General features: G+C 47.5%; 1 protein-coding gene across 2 annotated transcripts in view; it reads right to left on the reverse strand.

Moving 5' to 3' along the window:
• Positions 1-18,319: 18,319 nt before the first annotated feature.
• Positions 18,320-19,386, reverse strand: part of pigg (phosphatidylinositol glycan anchor biosynthesis class G) — a 106,124-nt gene continuing 105,057 nt past the window's right edge. For both annotated transcript variants that reach the window (XM_031568848.1, XM_031568846.2), the window contains exon 13: positions 18,320-19,386. This exon is cut by the window's right edge. The gene's annotated coding sequence lies outside the window, so the exon portion shown is untranslated.

Here is a 19,386-nt window from a genome sequence, read left to right on the forward strand (position 1 = left end):
TAAATATTAGCAAATAATAGCAAATAGAGACTTAATGAGTTAATGCAATGTTACCTTTTATTTCAAGAACTCAATGTGGCAGGAGCACATAACAACAAACCACAGCAACAAATCATCTGCATGTGGAACATTGCAATGCCCTATAGGCCCAACAGTCTACTAGTCAAAGCACAGGAAGCAAGGAGCAGGGCTGGGGCTTACCACGGCACAAGGGACTAGCTGAAAAGGGAAGGATCTTGGGGCCATATATCACACACACAGTAACACACATAGTAACAAACACACACAAACACACACACAGTAACATATACACACACACAGACACACACACACAGACACATAGTAACACACACAGTAACATATACACACAGTTACACACACACAGACACACACACACACACAGAGAGAGTAACACACACAGTAACTCTTGAGGAAGAGGAACCCACTCTGGGTCAATGGAATAGGAAGCAGGGGAGGAAGGTCCCACCAACGCCACACTAATATGCAGTTTAACACAACAGATGAAAGACAATAAAGTAGAATAAAGAACTACACACGAGATAAGGGAGGGTAGGAGGAGGAAGGCACACAGGGGCCTACTCACATCCTGTGGCTTGCGAAAGTCATCACCATTTTCTGGTTTAAAAAAGATACTTACACTTGTTTTCCCAATCAGTACTGTCAACCCCTATACATTAATACTTGGAGAAATCCCCTTTGCTGCAACCCCAGCCTTAAGTCTCTTGGAGTGAGTCATCACCAGCGTTGGACGGTGTCCTGCAGTGTCTTCTCCCCATTGTCCATGGTGGAGTTCATATAGAACATCTATGGTCGTGGTGGAGTTCATATAGAACATCTAGGGTCATTGTGGAGTTCATATAGAACATATAGGGTCATGGTGGAGTTCATATAGAACATCTAGGGTCATTGTGGAGTTCATATAGAACATCTAGGGTCATGGTGGAGTTCATATAGAACATCTAGGGTCATGGTGGAGTTCATATAGAACATCTATGGTCATGGTGGAGTTCATATAGAACATCTAGGGTCATGAGATGGAGGTCCTGGACTGTACTGCCACAGATTCTTGTTAGAATATTGATCAGGGCCTTCACTGGGTAATTCCAGAATATTCACTTTATCCACTCCAGTGTTGCTTCATGGGGATCTTCTAAAACAATGTCCCCGTCCCCCCGTCCCCCAAACCACCATCTAATAGAGATCAGTTTTATGGACAGCAGGATTTTATGGACAGAAGATTGTGGACACCTGCATGCCAATTTCAGCCACTGAACCCTTTTAGTATTTCCAGGGTTATGGCTGTGGTGACCTCTGCTAGGTGACCTCTGCTAAGTGTCCTCTGCTAGGTAGCCTCTGCTAGGTGGCCTCTGCTAAGTGACCTCTGCTAGGTAGCCTCTGCTAGGTAGCCTCTGTGTGGTGACCTCTGCTAGGTGACCTCTGCTAGGTAGCCTCTGCTAGGTAGCCTCTGTGTGGTGACCTCTGCTAGGTGACCTCTGCTAGGTGGGCTCTGTGTGGTGACCTCTGCTAGGTGGGCTCTGTGTGGTGACCTCTGCTAGGTGGGCTCTGTGTGGTGACCTCTGCTGGGTGGCCTCTGTGTGGTGACCTCTGCTGGGTGGCCTCTGCTAGGTGGGCTCTGTGTGGTGACCTCTGCTAGGTGGCCTCTGCTAGGTGACCTCTGCTAGGTGGGCTCTGCTAGGTGGGCTCTGTGTGGTGACCTCTGCTGGGTGGCCTCTGTGTGGTGACCTCTGCTAAGTGTCCTCTGCTAGGTGGCCTCTGCTAGGTGGGCTCTGTGTGGTGACCTCTGCTAGGTGGCCTCTGCTAGGTGACCTCTGCTAGGTGGGCTCTGCTAGGTGGGCTCTGTGTGGTGACCTCTGCTAGGTGACCTCTGTGTGGTGAGAGCTACCAGGCCCAAGCACTGCTCAAACAAAAGTGGAGCTGCTTTTAGCAGAGGCTCCAAGCGAAACCATTTAACTCTGTACCCGCAGGCAGGAGAGGGACCAACCACGCTTAACATAGTTGGACAGACCCCCAGTGACGAGGCCTAAACCAGCCAATCCAACCTGCAGACCATGCCATCAACACGGAAGTCACGTTTCCCTGGAAGAGGAATGCCGAAAGGGGACATCCTGATTAAGGTGTCCATCAATCCAAACATCCAGCACAGGGGCCATTAAGGGAGCAGGAAGAGGGGCTCAAACCTCACCTGCTACATTTAGAAAGCAGAGAAATGAAACTGTACGGCAGACAGACGGCAGCTTCTGGAACAACATTTAGGCGACATAACGCAGAATACACTGACTGCTTTCCTCCGGCGTCCCTCTGTGATGCACGGAATGTATGGCCACATCAGCCTGAACATGCTGTCAAATTCACAAGCAGACGCTGAACTTCACGCGTGTCGGCTGCAGGATTAGACTACCGCTACTATCGCAATTATCTCCTCAAACATATGTGGCGGTTTCTCAAAGCTCTACCACTGTGAGAACGTCTTGGCGGGGGGGGGGGGGGGGGGCATCTCATACCATATGCTGTTCCCAGCTTTCAGCGAGGCATTGAAGGCAGATATGCAGTGGAAGTGGTAAACGCCCATCAGGAGGCCCAGCATCTACAGAATGATGTAAATGGAGAAATGGGCGCATTCAGGATTTTGACAGATTATTTATATTGACATGGGGGCAGTATAAATATTTGATCACCTGTGAGAGCGATAATGGCTGCCACTCCATCACTCCAAGCACCACGCAGAAGCTTCAGACAGGGAATATTTCAGTGGACATCAGTAACACATCAAATCGTAAGCTGACAACATCACCGTCACTGCAAGAGATTTGACATCTGACGCCGATTATTCGTGAGCGATGCACAGTGTGGGTCCAGTGGCCAATCGGAGCCCTTTCATTTCTTCTGATGAGATGCTCGGCTCGCTGCTTTACGAAACAAAATTTAGAAAAAACAAACAAACAAAAAAGAAACACTACAAACTCCGATAAAGACAAAGTAACACACTATCACCGGTTTATACCGTACAGTAACCTAGTATGTGTATTGCGTATGTGATTTCCTGGACCCAAAGTGGAACACGTAGGGTTAAATCGTGCTTTCTAATGTCAGAAAGGATAATGCCGCTACTCAATATAAAAGCACTTGATCATACTCAGGAGGGTGATATGCTGTATCTGCATCTAAACAGGGCAACGCACAAAATGTCTGGATAATACATTTAAGTTGGGGTTAATGCTCAGCCGTGTTTGTCCATTTGAGGGGGACTGGGCTGACGTGGATGTGGGTAGCCTGAATACATTAAGCTAGCAGAGACACTGTGTTAAGGCTTATTGACAGATGGAGCATTAACGTTGTTTAGGAACGTGCAGCGCCGTAAAGATGACTACACAGTGCAAAGTGCCTCGTGTCTAATGGAGGCACAGTTAGTTTCACACTTAATGTCTCACACAAATGCTCAGGCGCATTTACAACTATGTCACACACACACACACACACACACGCACACGCACACACACACACACACACACAGATATGGATAGAGAAAATAATGAAACCATATGAAACAATGGGTAATTACCAATTATGAAATCACTCAGAGAGATGAAAGACTTTTTTTTGTAACTGTACTGCTAATTAGCTTGTTAACAGACACATGTAGCCACACAGAAAATACATACTGTATGAAATATAAATGTGGTTTTGGTTTTTGGAGCAAGAACAGGCCAACATCAGAGGGCTTCACAGACCTGTCTCAAGGGCTCATAGGGGTTAATGCTCTCCACACCCTTCTGTCTCTTTATGATTCTGTGAACTTTATGAGTCATTGTCTGAAAAGTTCACAGCCCTTTTTCACCGCTACTCTGTGGGCAGTGTCAGGGTTTATCACCTGGGCAACACCCAGGGGTTTTCATATTTATCTGTTGCCATTGGCCACCAGGCTTCTGCTACAGTACAGACGGAGATGCATAACTCAAACACTCAAAATCATGCTTTCACGGACCATTGACTTCTTTGCTACTTCCTTGAAGAAGTGTGACATTTTAATAAATGTATTCAATCAAATCAATTTAATGAATTCATTTAAAGAATTCAATGTAATGCAGACAAAGTTTGACAAACGTATCTCACATTGGATGTCCTGCACGCTTTCACACATTTTTCTTTTCTTCAGCTATCAGCTTCAACAACCTTGGCCCCCTATCCCTTCTAGCGATGTGTTGACATGGCAGGAGCAGTTTGACAGGATGGAAAGTTTGCCCGGCCCCTAAATGGATTCCCCTTCCCTTTTGTGACATGCAACTTGTAAGGTGAGTAACAATCTGTTCCTTCACAATGGCCAGTCAAGGCACAAAATGGCCCCTTATTAAAACCGTCAGTGGCACAGGAAGACAGGAAAGAGCAGCATAGAGGGGGGAAAGTGGCCTCCACTTAGAGCTCAGTGTTCCATCTGAAAGGTGTGGACAGCACGGGCGATTACCCAGAAAGCCTACAGCCGTAGCTATTGCCGTCCCCGTCTCCGTCACCATAGCCTGTGCAGCGAGGCAGCGAGACTAATCTCTGCCTCTGACATGGGGAGTCAACTGGGGACCAAGAGTGCTTCTTGTCACACACCCCATCTCTCTTTTGTGGCATGGCAGGATTAGATAAACTCGTGGGAGGAAATTTACCCTGCCAATCGGCCCACCCATCAACCAGCTCTCTTTCCTTTGGAGAGTCAGTGTGTGAGCCCCCCCCCCCCCCCCCCCAACACACACACACACACACGCACACACACACACACACACACGCACGCACACACACGCACGCGCGCGCGCGCACAAACACACATGTATGCACGCACATGCACACACTCTAATAGAGTGTCAGCATTGGGGAGTGTATTTGTTTTGCATGAGAATGATCACTTTGTTGGCTCGCATACATTAAAAGGTTAGAGCTGTCCTGTCTTATCACGGAGCCAGCGACGACTTAACGGGCTGACTGTGCCGAGCGGATCCCAGGTCGTTCTCACCGTCATACCGACGTGCGCAACCCTCTCTCTTCCCAAACACCCGGCCCTTTTAAACAGACAGTTTGTTAACACAGAACAGCTTCCGTCACAAAGGACGCTGTTATCAGCCTGCTCTCACATTTCTCCCTTCTCTGCCACAACTTCCCTCCCATTGAGACCTCGGCCTTATCGGCAAACTACTGGTAACACCTTAAAATATGTCGAGGCTCATGACTTATGTATGGAAACCCAGGGTCGTACCCAACACACACTGGAGTGTTGACAAGCAGGAAGGTATTCCATGAATTAAATATAACCTGTGCGGAACGGAAGAGTCATTTGTTTGTAATGCAAACAAAAAATGGCATGCAGAATATATACACACCATATAGGTTACTGATGTATGATACGGGTGGGCAGGAGCATCAATACATGACGTCTACATTTAGAGGATGCTATTGTGGTCTAGACTGAGCAGAAATAAAACATTTACCATGGTAACAGGCTTCTGCAAACCACTTATACTCCTTCAATAAAGTAAATGACATTCTTATTTTAACATTCCACGCTTCATACATTCAGTGCATTGCATTAGTCGGATCAATATATGCAATGGAATGGAATAATGAATGGTTGTGTAACGGACAAAAATGCTAATAATATCACTAGTGATCAATCAAAATGATTCAGTGCACAGTGTCATTGCTGGGAAACACGTGTACAGTCCTGTAGTGGAGAAGAACTATCACAACTCTGGAAGCTGAACTAAAATTGGCTGCTAGATGGGCTGATCCATGTGCCTAGGGGTCTTTTAAAAACACTGCAAAAGGTGGTGTACTGGAATCTGTCATCGGTGTGAGATCGATAGATAGATAGATAGATAGATAGATAGATAGATAGATAGATAGATAGATAGATAGATAGATGGAGTGTACTTTATTAATCCTGAGGGAAATTTAGGTCATCCATAGTAGCTTATACACTTAGTCACAGACATACATACATAAATCCCATACCCATAGGGGGAACATGTTCACAGGGAGTGGGGTGTTTACATATACAGGAATGGATCTGACCCTATGGTACATTGTGCATAGATTGGTAAAGTGTTGATGTCCACGAGGAAAGTGTTCTTGTGCTGCAAGTGAGGATAGTGCAAGAGATAGTGTTCATGTGCTTGTGTGGATAGTGCAAAGTTCTTGTGCTTGTGTGTGTGTGTGTGGATAGTGCAAAGAGAAATAAGTTGTTCAGTCTGTGCAAGGGGCTAGTATAGCCAGCAGAGGGAAGAATGGATGGTAAGTGGATGGTAAGTGAAGAGATGAGAAGAGAAGGGCAGACTGAGGTAGACTCATGCAGAGAAGTCCATCCCCCTCCCCCTCCCCTTCTGCGTGGCGTTATACAGCTGAATGGCCCTGGGGACAAAGGACTTCCTCAGCCTGTCCGATGAGCATGACAGTGACAGGAGTCTGCCACTGAATATGCTCGAGTCTTCTGCCTGTTGAGAGTACTGTGTAGTGGGTGGTGGACATTGTCCAAGATAGTCAGCAACCTACTCAGGGTCCTTCACTCCGCCACCGTTGTGAGGCAGTCCAGTTCGGTGCCCACAACAGCTCCCGCCTTCCTCACCAGCCTGTCTAGTCGTCCCGCATCCCTCTTCTTTATGCTGCCTCCCCAGCACACCACAGCATAAAAAAGATCATCCCTCATGAGGAACACCCCGCTGGACTGCTCTTCTCTATAAGCCTCGGTGGGCTGGGTTTCATTCATAACTTCCTCCCACGGACAATATTGTTCCAGCACCTTGCTTTGGTGGAATTAAGTCACCAAACACAACCTGTCCACCCGAGCAAAGACGCCCGTGAACGGGCACACCGTGAGGAGGAATGAGTCTGGAGTGGCGCAGCACGTCTGTCACGGCACATCAAAGAGGTGATCCCCGGCCCCAGAGGCCCGGAGGCTGGCCTGGACCGCGGCGTTAGTCCCTGTTGATAACTCGAGGGACCTGCAGGAATAATAAGCTGTGAAAGCGACTCATTAGTTAGGTGCGGCTGCCGGTGCTGCCGCTGCGGTGCTGCTGCCGCCGCCGCGGCTCACGCAGAGCCCTGTGCGAAGGCAAACAAAGCTTTGGTACGACGCCCACGCACAACAAGCATGAGAAAGATGACAAGACTCTAATGCCAGTATTGATTGGCATCAGCAGCTCCAGGCTGTGCCTGCTACCTTAAGCCATCACAAGAGGCACTTCATATTCAGGGCTGCCGTATATCCCATGCAAGTATATCCCCCACACACACACGCATCGCCAGGATCCTCATCATATTGCAATTTAACACGGGTATCTATACCAATAAGATAAGACCACACGCATGAAAAACACCAACACACACATACTCCTCCTCTCTATTTTCTCTGCAACCACCAAAATCCAGATAATGCAAGGCTCTGGTGTATGTATGTGTGTGTTCTCCTTTGTTCGGACAGGAAATCCGCCATGCTTTCATGTGCTATGTAAAAGGTGGGTGGTTTTGTGGAGCTCCTGGTAGGGTAAGGTGGGATTCGTTTTCAGAAGCAGGGTGGAGCAGCCAGGGAGAGGAAGATGGATGCCAGGGAGATGCCCTCCCCGCCCTCCCCGCCCTCTCCACCCGACCCCCAAACCTCCCCTGTGCACAGAGCCAGCGGATGCCTTCTGATTGGAGCAAACCCACCACCACCACCTCATTTCAGGTCCACCACTGACCTCCCACCGAGCTTCAGCGGATCTGGGCCAGATCAGGGCCAGATCTGGGCCACATCTGACACGAGCTATGATGACAGCTTGACAGCTTGTTACAGAAGAGTCTGGTCAGAGTTCACTGTGCAGTGTCAGAGATACACCGTGTGGTGTAGAATACTACCAGTCTGACAGGAGCGTACACATTCAGCCTTTGCGTACCTTGATGTGTTGCCTGTGGAAAAGCACATAGGAAAACAGAACAAGCTGGAGAAGGCATGGAGCACTTTCAGGTGTTTATGATTCATTTTCAAATCACCTTCAAAGCGCTCTCTCTCTCTCTCTCTCTCTCTCTCTCTCTCTCTGGAACAGCAAAGTGCATTGCACAAAGAACTTGAATGATGAACCTGAATTGGAGCTTCTATTTAGGTAGCGTTCGTCACCTAAGTAACCTGGACCTCTATTTCTGGGCATGCTGGGGAATATGTAGAGAGGGGAGCCTTTGTTCCCCGCTGCAGTGGAGCTGTTGAGCTGTTGTTGTTCCTGATACCTGTGAAGCTCTGCCTGCCTCTGGTGCCTCCTCGGCGCCGGGGAAACTTGCTCTTAAAATGGCGGCCGTCGACAACAAGAAGCAGCACGTGCTGCAGTCCTCCGAAGCCCTTTTCATTTCCACTTCTGTGGACCTAGTACATGGATCACAGCCTCATCCACACGCACTCCCATCTTGAACCTTTTGGTAAAATGAGACACGCAGAGAGACGCATACATATAGAGAGACATACACAACCACCCACACACAGACAGACACACACACACACACACACACACACACACAGACAGACACACACACACACACACACACACACACACACACACACACACACACACACACACACACACACACACACACACACACACACACACACACACACACACACACACACACACACACACACACACACACACAGCACTTGAAAAGGCCTTATGTGCTGGAGTGTTTAGGTACTCACACATCCCGGTAAGAGAGGCAGGTGGAGGAGTTGCGTCTCCTGAAGCCTCCCTCTTCTTCTCCGTCTTTTTCTCGTGATGCACAAGAGGGAAGACATCCATGAAAGAGGTGACTGTGTTTCATCGCTACGCAACTGCTGTCACCCCCCCCCCCCCCCCCCCCCCCCGCCCCCGCCACCCCTCCATATCTCTGCATCTCTCCTTTCCTCCAACTCCCTCTTTCATGTGGCGGAGAAGAAAGTGGCAAAGAGAGAGAGAGAGGCGAGGCTGTGACGGAGAGCAACAAGTGAAAGAGAAGGCGGCTCTACGACGAATTATAATGTCCTCAGTGGGTTGCCATATTCAATGATGGAAACTTCACAAGGGAGGAGAAGGAGAAGTGCAAACTGAATTTGAATAGGTGGTAGGTGCAGAAGCCCCTCTCTTGGTCTCATGCAGTCTGGAGAAGACAGGAGTTTTATCGGTGCAAGTCGTTGCTGCAAAATGTCCGTACAGTAAAGCAGCCACTGCTTTATGTACTAATCCGGCAAACAAGTCCTTTACATTATTTTCAAGGAAAACATTCATGGTCTTCTAATACACATTTCCTGAAAGTAACAATTTGAAGGGCTGCTAGGACAATGCATTAATCCTTTGAAAACCTCACCAACAACATCCATATCAAAACACATACACTGAGAGAGAGAGAGAGAGAGAGACAAGCCCACATATCTCACTCCCTCTCTTCCCTTCACCTCAGTTAGTACGTACGCACTCCCTCCAGACGAGTCAGACACTACAGTCGCATGTCTGACCTTACTCTATTCACACTCAGTAGAAACGGTCGGTGGAGCAGAGAGGCTCTATGCGACGAGCTGCTCTGGGACCAGCTGGGTTCAGTCCCATGATGAGGTCCCCCCCCCCCCAGCCAGAGAATATGGAGCTGACTCAGTCTGGACACCTTGTGGTGGTGTTGGGGTGGGGGGTGGGGGGGGCAAGCATCAGCCTAGGTGAGTCCCCCTGCCTCCAACAACACGCACACTCATAAAACTACACTTCTAACTCTCACACACACACACACACACACAAAATGCCCATTAATCAATAGCCCCCACAGCCCTCTGTATTTTTAGAAATCTCTCCAGCTCCTTTAAATCATTTGACTCGGCTCCAGCTGCTTCTTGGCAGACAGACAATTCCTGGAGGATCAAAGTGAGAGGAAAGGGAACAAGAATGAGTGAGAGAGAGACAAAGAGAAAGAGAGGAGAGAGAGAGATGAAGAGAGAGAGGGGGGCAGAGAGGGGAGAGAGAGAGAGAGAAATGAAGAGGGAGAGAGAAGGAATAAGTGAGAGGTGAAAAGCGAGAGAGACAGAGCAAAGAGAAAGACAAAGAGGGAGCACTCCGGGAAACAGGTTCGGCCATGGCGGCACGGCCAGACTTCACAAAGCCCCCAGTTGACAGGACATCTCTCTGAGAGTGGCACCAGCCTAACCCCCACTGGCCCTCACCACCACCGGCCCTCACCGCCACCGGGCCGAACCGCCACCGGCCCTAACAGCCACCGGCACTCACCGCCACTGGGCCTCAGCCTCAGCAAAGAGAGGCTCTCTCTTTTCTTACGGAGGAAAACTCTCTCTCTCACTCTCACTGATTTGTTACTTAGGGGTAAGAATGTTCTAGAAACTTAATGAGCTATTCTACAACTTATTTTACTTGCTATTAAGATCCTTTTCGGTGTGTGTGGCATGACATGCATCATGACGTTTCTTTAGTTCATGGCTTACCTGAGAAACAGACTTGGTCTCTTCCTCTGTTTGCTTTATGATAATTAGACTTAATAAGCTAGCAATAAGGACATTATTTTACATTCAAACACAATCTTAGTGTATGAAGCATTTTAATTAATAAGGTTAGCCTACATATTTGTTAGCTAATGAGGATACAAAAATAAACTTGCATGAGACAAACATAAATGCAGATAAAATTTAATTACATAACATAAAAAGAAATAGGGACTAGGCTATTGCATTTGCAAATCTGGTTTTATACTGTATATTTGTTCTTGATACCATGCAGGTTTAAAAAAATAAATAAATTGTAAACGCAGACACTCGGACGAAAAATTGTCAATTGGTGTATTTTTTCATTCAGTTGTGTGTAGCTTCTTTTTTCATTTTTGAATCTGTAAACTGTACCGAGGTCTGGACCTTTGTGGCCTCATAGCTGGGCCTGGGTCTGGGTCTGGGCTGTCACAGGAGGTTGTTGTGGTGCTAGTCCTGAATCCCAGAAGTAGAGCCAATCTCCTTCTCCAACACACACGCAACGCACCCACACACTCAAATATACATTTGTATCCAAAATCAATGACAATTATAATTCAAAGATAAAAAACAGGAAGAATGGACAAAATGCTTAAACAAACAAACACAAACCATGGTTTATTACATCATCACTCACTCACTCACTCACTGAGGAAAACACCCACACTCACTCAGTCACTTCCTGAGGCCAACATGTACTCTCTCACTCACTCAGTCACTTCCTGAGGCCAACATGTACTCTCTCATTCACTCTCACTTCCTAAGGAACACACTCTCTCTCTCTCCCACTTCCTCAGGAACACACACTCTCTCTCTCTCTCTCTCTCTCTCTCTCTCTCCTGAGGAACACACTCTCTCTCTCACTGAGGAAAACAGCATCAGCTTTAACAGCTCTGAAGGTGATAGTGGGCAAAAAAAGGAGTCAGGGGACAGAAAGGAGTTAGGGGATATGTCACAAACCAAATGCCTCGGGAGGAAAGCTTAAGGCACTGACGGTTTCTGACAGGATCCCCAACACACACGCTTTAGGCACTGACGGTTACTGACAGGATCCACAACACACACGCTTGCAAACGATCTTTCCAGAGAGCTCATCTGTTCTTTTATTTACTCACACATTCAATTACTTGTCACAGTAACGCTGCCTGGCTGGGTATTACTGTGTATATCACACATGCAATCCACCAGTGTGGTTGAGTCATCCGCTCAGAGATCCCTGAGCCGGGAGCACGTTTGCCAACCTGATGCTCATCTGAATTTAAGATCAGATTTGGCTTGACACGAACATCAGCTGTAGCGAAGCTAAAAGCAATCTCTCCCTCCTAACAAGCTGACACTGTTTAATGGGAAATGCACACACATACCCAGTGTTACAGCAGTGTGCTGGGGAAATATCTCCCATAGCCAGTCTCTGCACCTGAAAGAGGAAAGACTGACAGCACCATGAGAGCTGTATGACCCTGCACGTCAGTGAAACAGCAGAGTGGGCTCGGTCTGTCAAAATCTTTGCCATACGTCGTCGTTAAATACAAGCGCATTCGTGAGCAAGCCCATTGTGTGGGCTTAGTTCTTCTACTGTGTTTGCGCACTTTAATTCCAACGCCTGATTGTGGTAATGCATGTGTATGCATAACGGATTGCTTTGCCATCTCATCTCATGGGAAATTAGGTTTCATTTAACATTCAACTCTGCCATGTCTACACTCATGTTATAAGATATGTAAGTTGGATAGTTAAATTAAATTAGAAGTCGAAATAATTTTACTAAGAATAATAATTTTAAAAGTTGCAGGGAAATGTTTTAAGTATGCAGTTTGTTTGTACACTTTGCACAAACAAATAATTACATAATTATATAAACTGGCGTTGTTAATTATAATTACAGTGCAATGACATTATTAATACATGTATAATATACTTCTTTATATATTTAATTATATCATAATGATATTCTTTTGTCAATTTGTATTAAAAGCGATTAGAGCAGCCACACAGCCTGCGTGAGATGCCTGTCTCAGGCGCGGCTCGATCCTTACTGCAGCAGCTCATCATCTAGAGTCACAGCGTGGAGCCGTTTTTTTCACTTGTGAGGCGTGTGCTTCTCAGCAAAAATAGACAGTGAAATAATTTGTTGATAAGTCAGGGCTGGCGGTAGCTGCACCGCAGCAGCAATGTTGGCGGTGTAGACACACACACACACACACACAGACACAGACACACAGACACACACACACCACACACACACATACACAGACACACAAATACACACACACACACACACACACACACAAACACACAGACACACACACACACGTGTATGATCCACAGCAGTTCAGGGAGGTAGCTGTGACGCACAGGGGAGGTAAGCGGCGCGGCCCACTTCGTTGCTGTGCTGGTGCTACAGTCTTGCCCTAAGATACTCACAATGCAACGCGGGTGCAACAGAGGAAAGAGCTCTTTCAGCTACCATCACTGTCACAGACTAACCAGAGGGGTTATTTCAAATATATTTAAAGCAGGGTTGTACAGATGGGAGGGGAGGTAGCAGAGTCAGAGAGAGGACCTGTTCTCTTTTGACAAACGATTGCAGCCCGGAGCCTTCAGATTCCCCCCTCAGACAGGCATGACTCCTAACATTACAGCCTCTGCTTAGCATTCAGATACTGACATTACGCTGAACTCAGCAAGCTGGCGCCAGGCACGAGCCCCTCTCATCCAGCTGTTAGTCTCTGGAGTTAGTGCCATTTCTCACACAGGGCAAACTGAAAATGTGAGCGCATGCGTGGTGTGGATGATCACTAGATGAGCTTTAAAGTGAATTATTTAGGTCATCACGGGGACACTCTTTATTACAAAAAAAAGAAGAAGATAGGTCTGGGGGGCGTTTCTCGAAAGCATCGTCGTGTAACCATGGTCACAATCTCCATTGTTACAACCGTGGTTCGGCAATTTGGTGTTTCTCGAATGCGTAGTTCAAACGATCATTCGCAAATGAAAACGGTCGCAAAGTTGTATGGTTCGAACTAGTCCTTGCTGAACAACAGTGCTATGCTGGAGCGTTGGCTGAAATAACTTCCATTGTTCAGACCATCATGGCTCCAACTCCACATGCTGTTAGATGGTGTTAGCTCTAATGCGTCTTCATGCGTTGTTCAGGCTTCTTTGTTATCTCGGTTGAAATTAAGCCAATTAGAAAGAGCAAAGAATTTGCTGCTGAAAATCTGCCTCGTGTCTGGTGTTCAGCCTGATTTGAGCCTTAGTTAAGCAGATAGCAGATTTCATTTCATCGCCTTTAATTTGTTCTCATGAATTATGTGTTTTGTATCTGAGACTTTTCAAACAATGACCTCTACATGATGAGACAAGGATGTGTGTGTGGGCCTGTTTCTTGCAACAAAGCACTGATTAGCACTGGTCAGAAGGAACTCTCGTCTTAAGTCTGAAACTTTCTTGACACAAATAACACCCAGTCAGCTCAGCTGTCTAAAGTGCTAAACCCCTTTAAGAGCCTACGCAGAAAGAACCGGAAAAAACAGACTGTCCCTCCCTGCCCCCCTGCAGTAAATGATTATGCAGACATGTTGCTCCCCCTCAGCGAGAGAGAACAGAGGCCCTTACATAATGTGTAATCCCTTTGAGGTACTGTATGGCCCTCGCCAGATGAATATTCATAAACAGCCTGTACAACCCCCCCACACCACCAGGATCCCCCCCCCCACCATCTCTCTCTTGTTTGAATGTCCTTCGCTTAACTTTCGCCTCGGAGTGTCTCGAACTGCAGAGAGAAACTCCAGCTGCTTTAAGAAGAGGGAGAGTCGACGACCAAAATCCCTTGATCACTCTGTCCACCCCCCCCCCCCCCGGTCAGTTTGAGCCAATATGTCCGCCAACGCGCTTGGCTGCAGACGAGGGCCTCTCTATATCGCCATGTCCAGAGGGAGAAAACCCATCCGATAGATTCCTGTCCTCCCTCACCTCCTCCTCCTCCTGTTGTTGTTGCTGTAGGGTGGAGGAGTGGCACTGATGTGGTTGATCTCTGGTCGTAGGTGGGAGGAGAGGGAGGAGAGCAGAGGCTGAGAGTGGCAGAGCTCTTCACTCTTCAAGTCGTCAGATTTAACTTCACTCGCCCTGCTGCGGAACTCAATAAAGGCCTCCCCTCGGTCTGGGGGGGGGGGGGGGGTCACTTGGGACTTGGACGCCCACATCGGGTTTTTATGACACCAATCCATCCGGCACTTGTGTCTGTTAGGGAGGCGTTGATTTGGGAGCTCCCACGCGCTCTGTTGCAGCGGGTCTTAATCCTGCGCTGGGGGTTTACGCATGTCGAGGCCACTAAAACCTCGGGAAAATAGCAAAATACATTATTTTAAAGAGGCAGCAGAGAGGTATTACAGTGTGATGAGGTGCCGAAATAGACCTCACAGGGGAACCAGGGTGCCATTGGCATCCTCGGCAATTTCATTCTAGAACGCACAGAAAAAAGGGACATTACTTCATCGATGACAAATGGCTGTTTGGGGAGGTATATACTGGGTTTAATAAGGACTTTTGATTTATGGCACATTCAAGTGAAAAGGCTGGGCCTAAAAACATGTCTAAAAATACTGCAGGCAGCCAGCAACTGCACCCCCACACAGATGTCATGCTGACAGGGGTTAAGAAACGAGGGGACTGAAGGGTGGACGATTCAGTGCAGAGTCTGTGAGCTCTCTGGAGGTTCAGCATTTGTACAAGCCTACCATCTAACACACACACACACACACACACACACACAACGAAATTAATAAAAGCTTTTTTGTTTGAAAGTTTCCAGATCCAGGAGTAAATAGGTGATGAAACACGTGTTCAGTACATCTCACCTGGTGATTTATTTCTCCAGACGAGGTTCTGTTCTTCACCTCGGCATTACGGCGCTGCTCCTTACAACAGGAGTGAATGGGCCCCATCCATCTTGCTCTTTAAATGGCTTCACAGGACAAATTGCTCCTTTCGGTGAAACGACTGTAGAACAGCAGAGAACAGGCACGCGCGTGGCCTCCCCTCTGTATTCTCAATCTGGTATAGATCCAGATCTAAAAGTGATTGCACAAAAAAAGCCATGCTCGGGAAACCAGCTATTTTTATTCAGATAAAGTTGATAAAGGGGTTGGTAAAACCACAAGTCACTTATTAAGGTACAGTGAACTGGCTTTAATTAAGGATATAATGATACTCGTCTTTACACAAGGACTCATTTTGTCCAACATGAAAGAAATAAATCAACCACAAATGACAGACGACAACAACAAAAAAAGACCAGAATAATGATTGAAAATGACAAAATGACAAATGCAGGTGTCCAAACATAAGGACATATGAAAGAGCCGAAACTGTAGCTACAAACAGATAAACAGAGGTAAACAGATAAACAAAGAGGTAAACAGATAAAACCCAAACTAAAGCTGTAACCACGGGAAGGACAATTTAGGCACAGTGGACATCAAATGCATTACAAAAAAAAGACTTGGAATTCTCAGGGGGAACACTCTCCATCCAAAAAGAACCCAAAAGCTGACTCGGCACCTGTGGGAGACCTCTATCGTTCCGTGACCATGGAGACCAAAGAAGAACAGAGGTGTGACAAACAGGCAGAGGTCCTCTTAGCTGGGAGCGGAGGACTCTAACTCAGTTTATGAGCTGAGGCTTCAGAGGAAAAACATATGAAGATCTGCCACCTTAATGGATGATACAGCAAATGTGCTGGGGGCCATGAGGCGGCTTGTGGTTACCTGTACCAGCAGGGCAGACACAGGTGGGGCCCACTCTGGGAGGGGGGCCCCCCAGGCCCTGTTCATGCAACGTTAAGAGTGGCACGTCTGCATTGCCATGGCCCTACAGTTAAATGATGCCTTGGCTCAACGACTAACCTCCTGACCTCATCTCCGTCCAATGGGCGACTTGCATGTGAAATCCAAAGTAAATATTTGGATTAGTCGGCGGATGGGAGGCATCGCCATCTTTCCCCAGCTTCCGTGCTTCAATTCTCCTCTGCAGAGACAGTGGAGCTCTACTTCTCTAATGGCTGCCGCCTCGCCCTGCCTCTCCCAAGTCTGTCTGTCTGTCTCTGTCTGTCTGTCTGTCTGTCTGTCTGTCTGTCTGTCTGTCTGTCTCTCCCTCTCCCCATCTCTTTCTCTCGGTCTCACTTTACCTTCCCGAGCTCCACGGGGAGACGAGGGTGCTAATACCCTTCCCGGCGCATTTCTCCAAATGAATAGTTTCCGCATGAGCCGAGCTCAACTGAGTGTGGATGCGACGGGAGAGGGGAGGTGGGAGAGGGAGGTGAGAGAGCTCTCTAGGTTGGTCCTGAGGAGTACCATCTTGCATTCAGCTCTGCCCACCTCCCCTGGGAGAGGGGTGGTGAGAGAGAGAGAGAGAGAGAGAGAGAGAGAGAGAGGTAGGGAGAGGGAGAGAAACGGCCCTGTGTGTCCATCATCCAGACCATAAATAACCTCTCATTGGCAGGGGGTCTAACGTGAAGGAGGGGAGAGTGGGGAGAGCAGGAACATGCACTGAACTGCTCTGAACTCTCCTGGTATGGAGCAGTGGACATTAAAGCCAAAACAGAGGGAGAGGCTGTCGGAGATAGAGAGAGTAAAAAAAAAAGAGACACAGATGAGAAAGAGAGACAGAGAGGGAGAAAAGGAGAGGGAGTAAGAAAGGGACAAGAAGAGACAGAAACAAAGAGAGACAACAGGAAAGGTAGAGTGTGAGGTAGAGAGAGAGAGAGAGTGACACAGTGAGTGTGAGAGAGAGAGAGAGGGAGAGAGAGAGAGAGAGGGGGGGGGTGGGTAGAGAACAGCAGATGGATGTGGTGTGTGCCGGCGTCTCTAGACGGGCGGAGTGTGGCGCCGGAGAGCGCTGCTGCGGAGCTGATAAGGAGCTCAGAGTGGCGTTCTGTGGGGCTGGCAGAGGAGCAGGCATCAGAGAGGCGTTCTGCGGGGCTGGCAGGGGAGCGGGGCATCAGAGCGGCACGCCACTGGGCCAATCAGATCACACAAACAACTCCAACTCGCCCCTGCCCAGCCCAGCACAGCCCGGCCCCCCGGCCCTAAATGTACCCGATCAGACTCATACCAACGCTGGGAGCCCTGGGAGAGGCAGCGGTCGAGGTGCCAGAGAACCAGCCTCAGCCTCTGCCTCAGCCTCTGCCTCTGCCTCAGCCTCAGCTCGCTGGGAGGGCGCCAGCAATCCCTTCCAGCTCAGAGCCTCTGGCATGGGGCTTCCCTGCCTATCCAATTTGAAATCTTCATTAAATAAGCATGCTGGCCAGCAGCTCTGCGCGCGCTACACTAACGGCTGTGTTGGATGAGGACCGCTGGTGCTGGATGCCCTGCGCTAATGCAGAGGCGGCCAGAGATCTCACGGGCAGGGGCCCGGATGCATAATTCATACGCACTGAACTGAGCAAAAAGACTCACACTGTGAAATCTATCAGTCTTTTGTAAGAACATAAGCAGGCAGTGGAGTTTATGAATGGCAAAAAAAAAGCGCAGCTGACTTTAGGGAAAAAAGAGAGCCTCTCCTGTTTTTTTTAGGTTCCTTGCTAGAGGGATTTTGTGTTGCTTGCCTGACCAGCTGGCCCAATGTGCCCATTAGCTTATAATGCAGTATTCTATTCTGCTTTCTCTGTCAGGATATCAACAGGTCCATCCAATAACAGTGAGAAGCAGTGACCAGACACAGCTAAGGTCTGCCCTCATAACAACAACACGGCGTGACTCCTAGGTTACACATTAGCAAACTACTAAAAAAAAAAACAATAATTCAAAATACTCCGTCATGTCATAAGAACATGAATGGAAGTATCCCTTCAACAATGTGTCATTTTGATATTGTTTCCCGTAGATAACCTTCAAAAGGTATTCACCAAAATAATGTTCTCTTCCCCCCTGGAGTATTTAGGCAAATAATGTCTGAAATGTAGTTCTTCAATTCCATGAAAGTTTAGTCACCAGTTTTACAAGGTCTGCATCCTTCTTTGAAACTTTCTGTGTACTTTGTGCGTGTGTGTGTGTGTGTGTACTGTCTGCGTGTGTGTGTGTACTGTCTGTGTGTGTGTGTGTTGTACTGTCTGAGTGTGTGTGTGTGTGTACTGTCTGAGTGTGTGTACCCCAATCATTTCTCAAGGTTTGAAGGGAGTTTCAAAGAGCTGTCAATCATCAATAATCCTCAAACCTTTCAGCTTCAAAGACCTGAGCTGCCGTGCACCACAGACCTTTAGCACAGTCATTGATTATTGGCATGTCTGGGAGAATCATCTCATCAGGACAGGCTCAATAAGTTGCATAGTTGGAGGCTGAAGACTCCCCGCATGAATGAGTGACGACCTCTGGACCTCTGGACAGAGGTCAACAGCACCTTTTGTCTCCATTAAGTACAATTATTCAATCACCCGTTCAAATATATACACTATGAATATATACATCCTGGCAAAACGATTTCCATTATACTTAAATCCTTACAAACATATTCATCATGGTCTCTGTATCTTCAGAAAGCCTTTTTAGAATATTGGAAGCAACCAAGGTTGTTAAAGCTCGCATAATGAAACGGACAAAACCATTCCATGCACGAGAATGCTATCCGCTACCTGTGAGACTTAGAACAATCAATGTCATATACGCAACAGTAAAAATGAATCAAATAAATATACAGATATTCACATTTAATTAAATTTCTGCCTACTTTTAGTGGTCTCTTTAAAGTGCAGAAGCAGTTTTGGGATAACTCGACTGGACATGGACTCGGGACAGGAGGAGGATAAACGTGAAGCTTGCTGTCAATGTGTATATTACCATTTTGACTGCAGAGTGGCT

The sequence above is a fragment of the Clupea harengus genome, chromosome 6, assembly GCF_900700415.2.
Source record: "Clupea harengus chromosome 6, Ch_v2.0.2, whole genome shotgun sequence".
NCBI lineage: Eukaryota > Metazoa > Chordata > Actinopteri > Clupeiformes > Clupeidae > Clupea > Clupea harengus.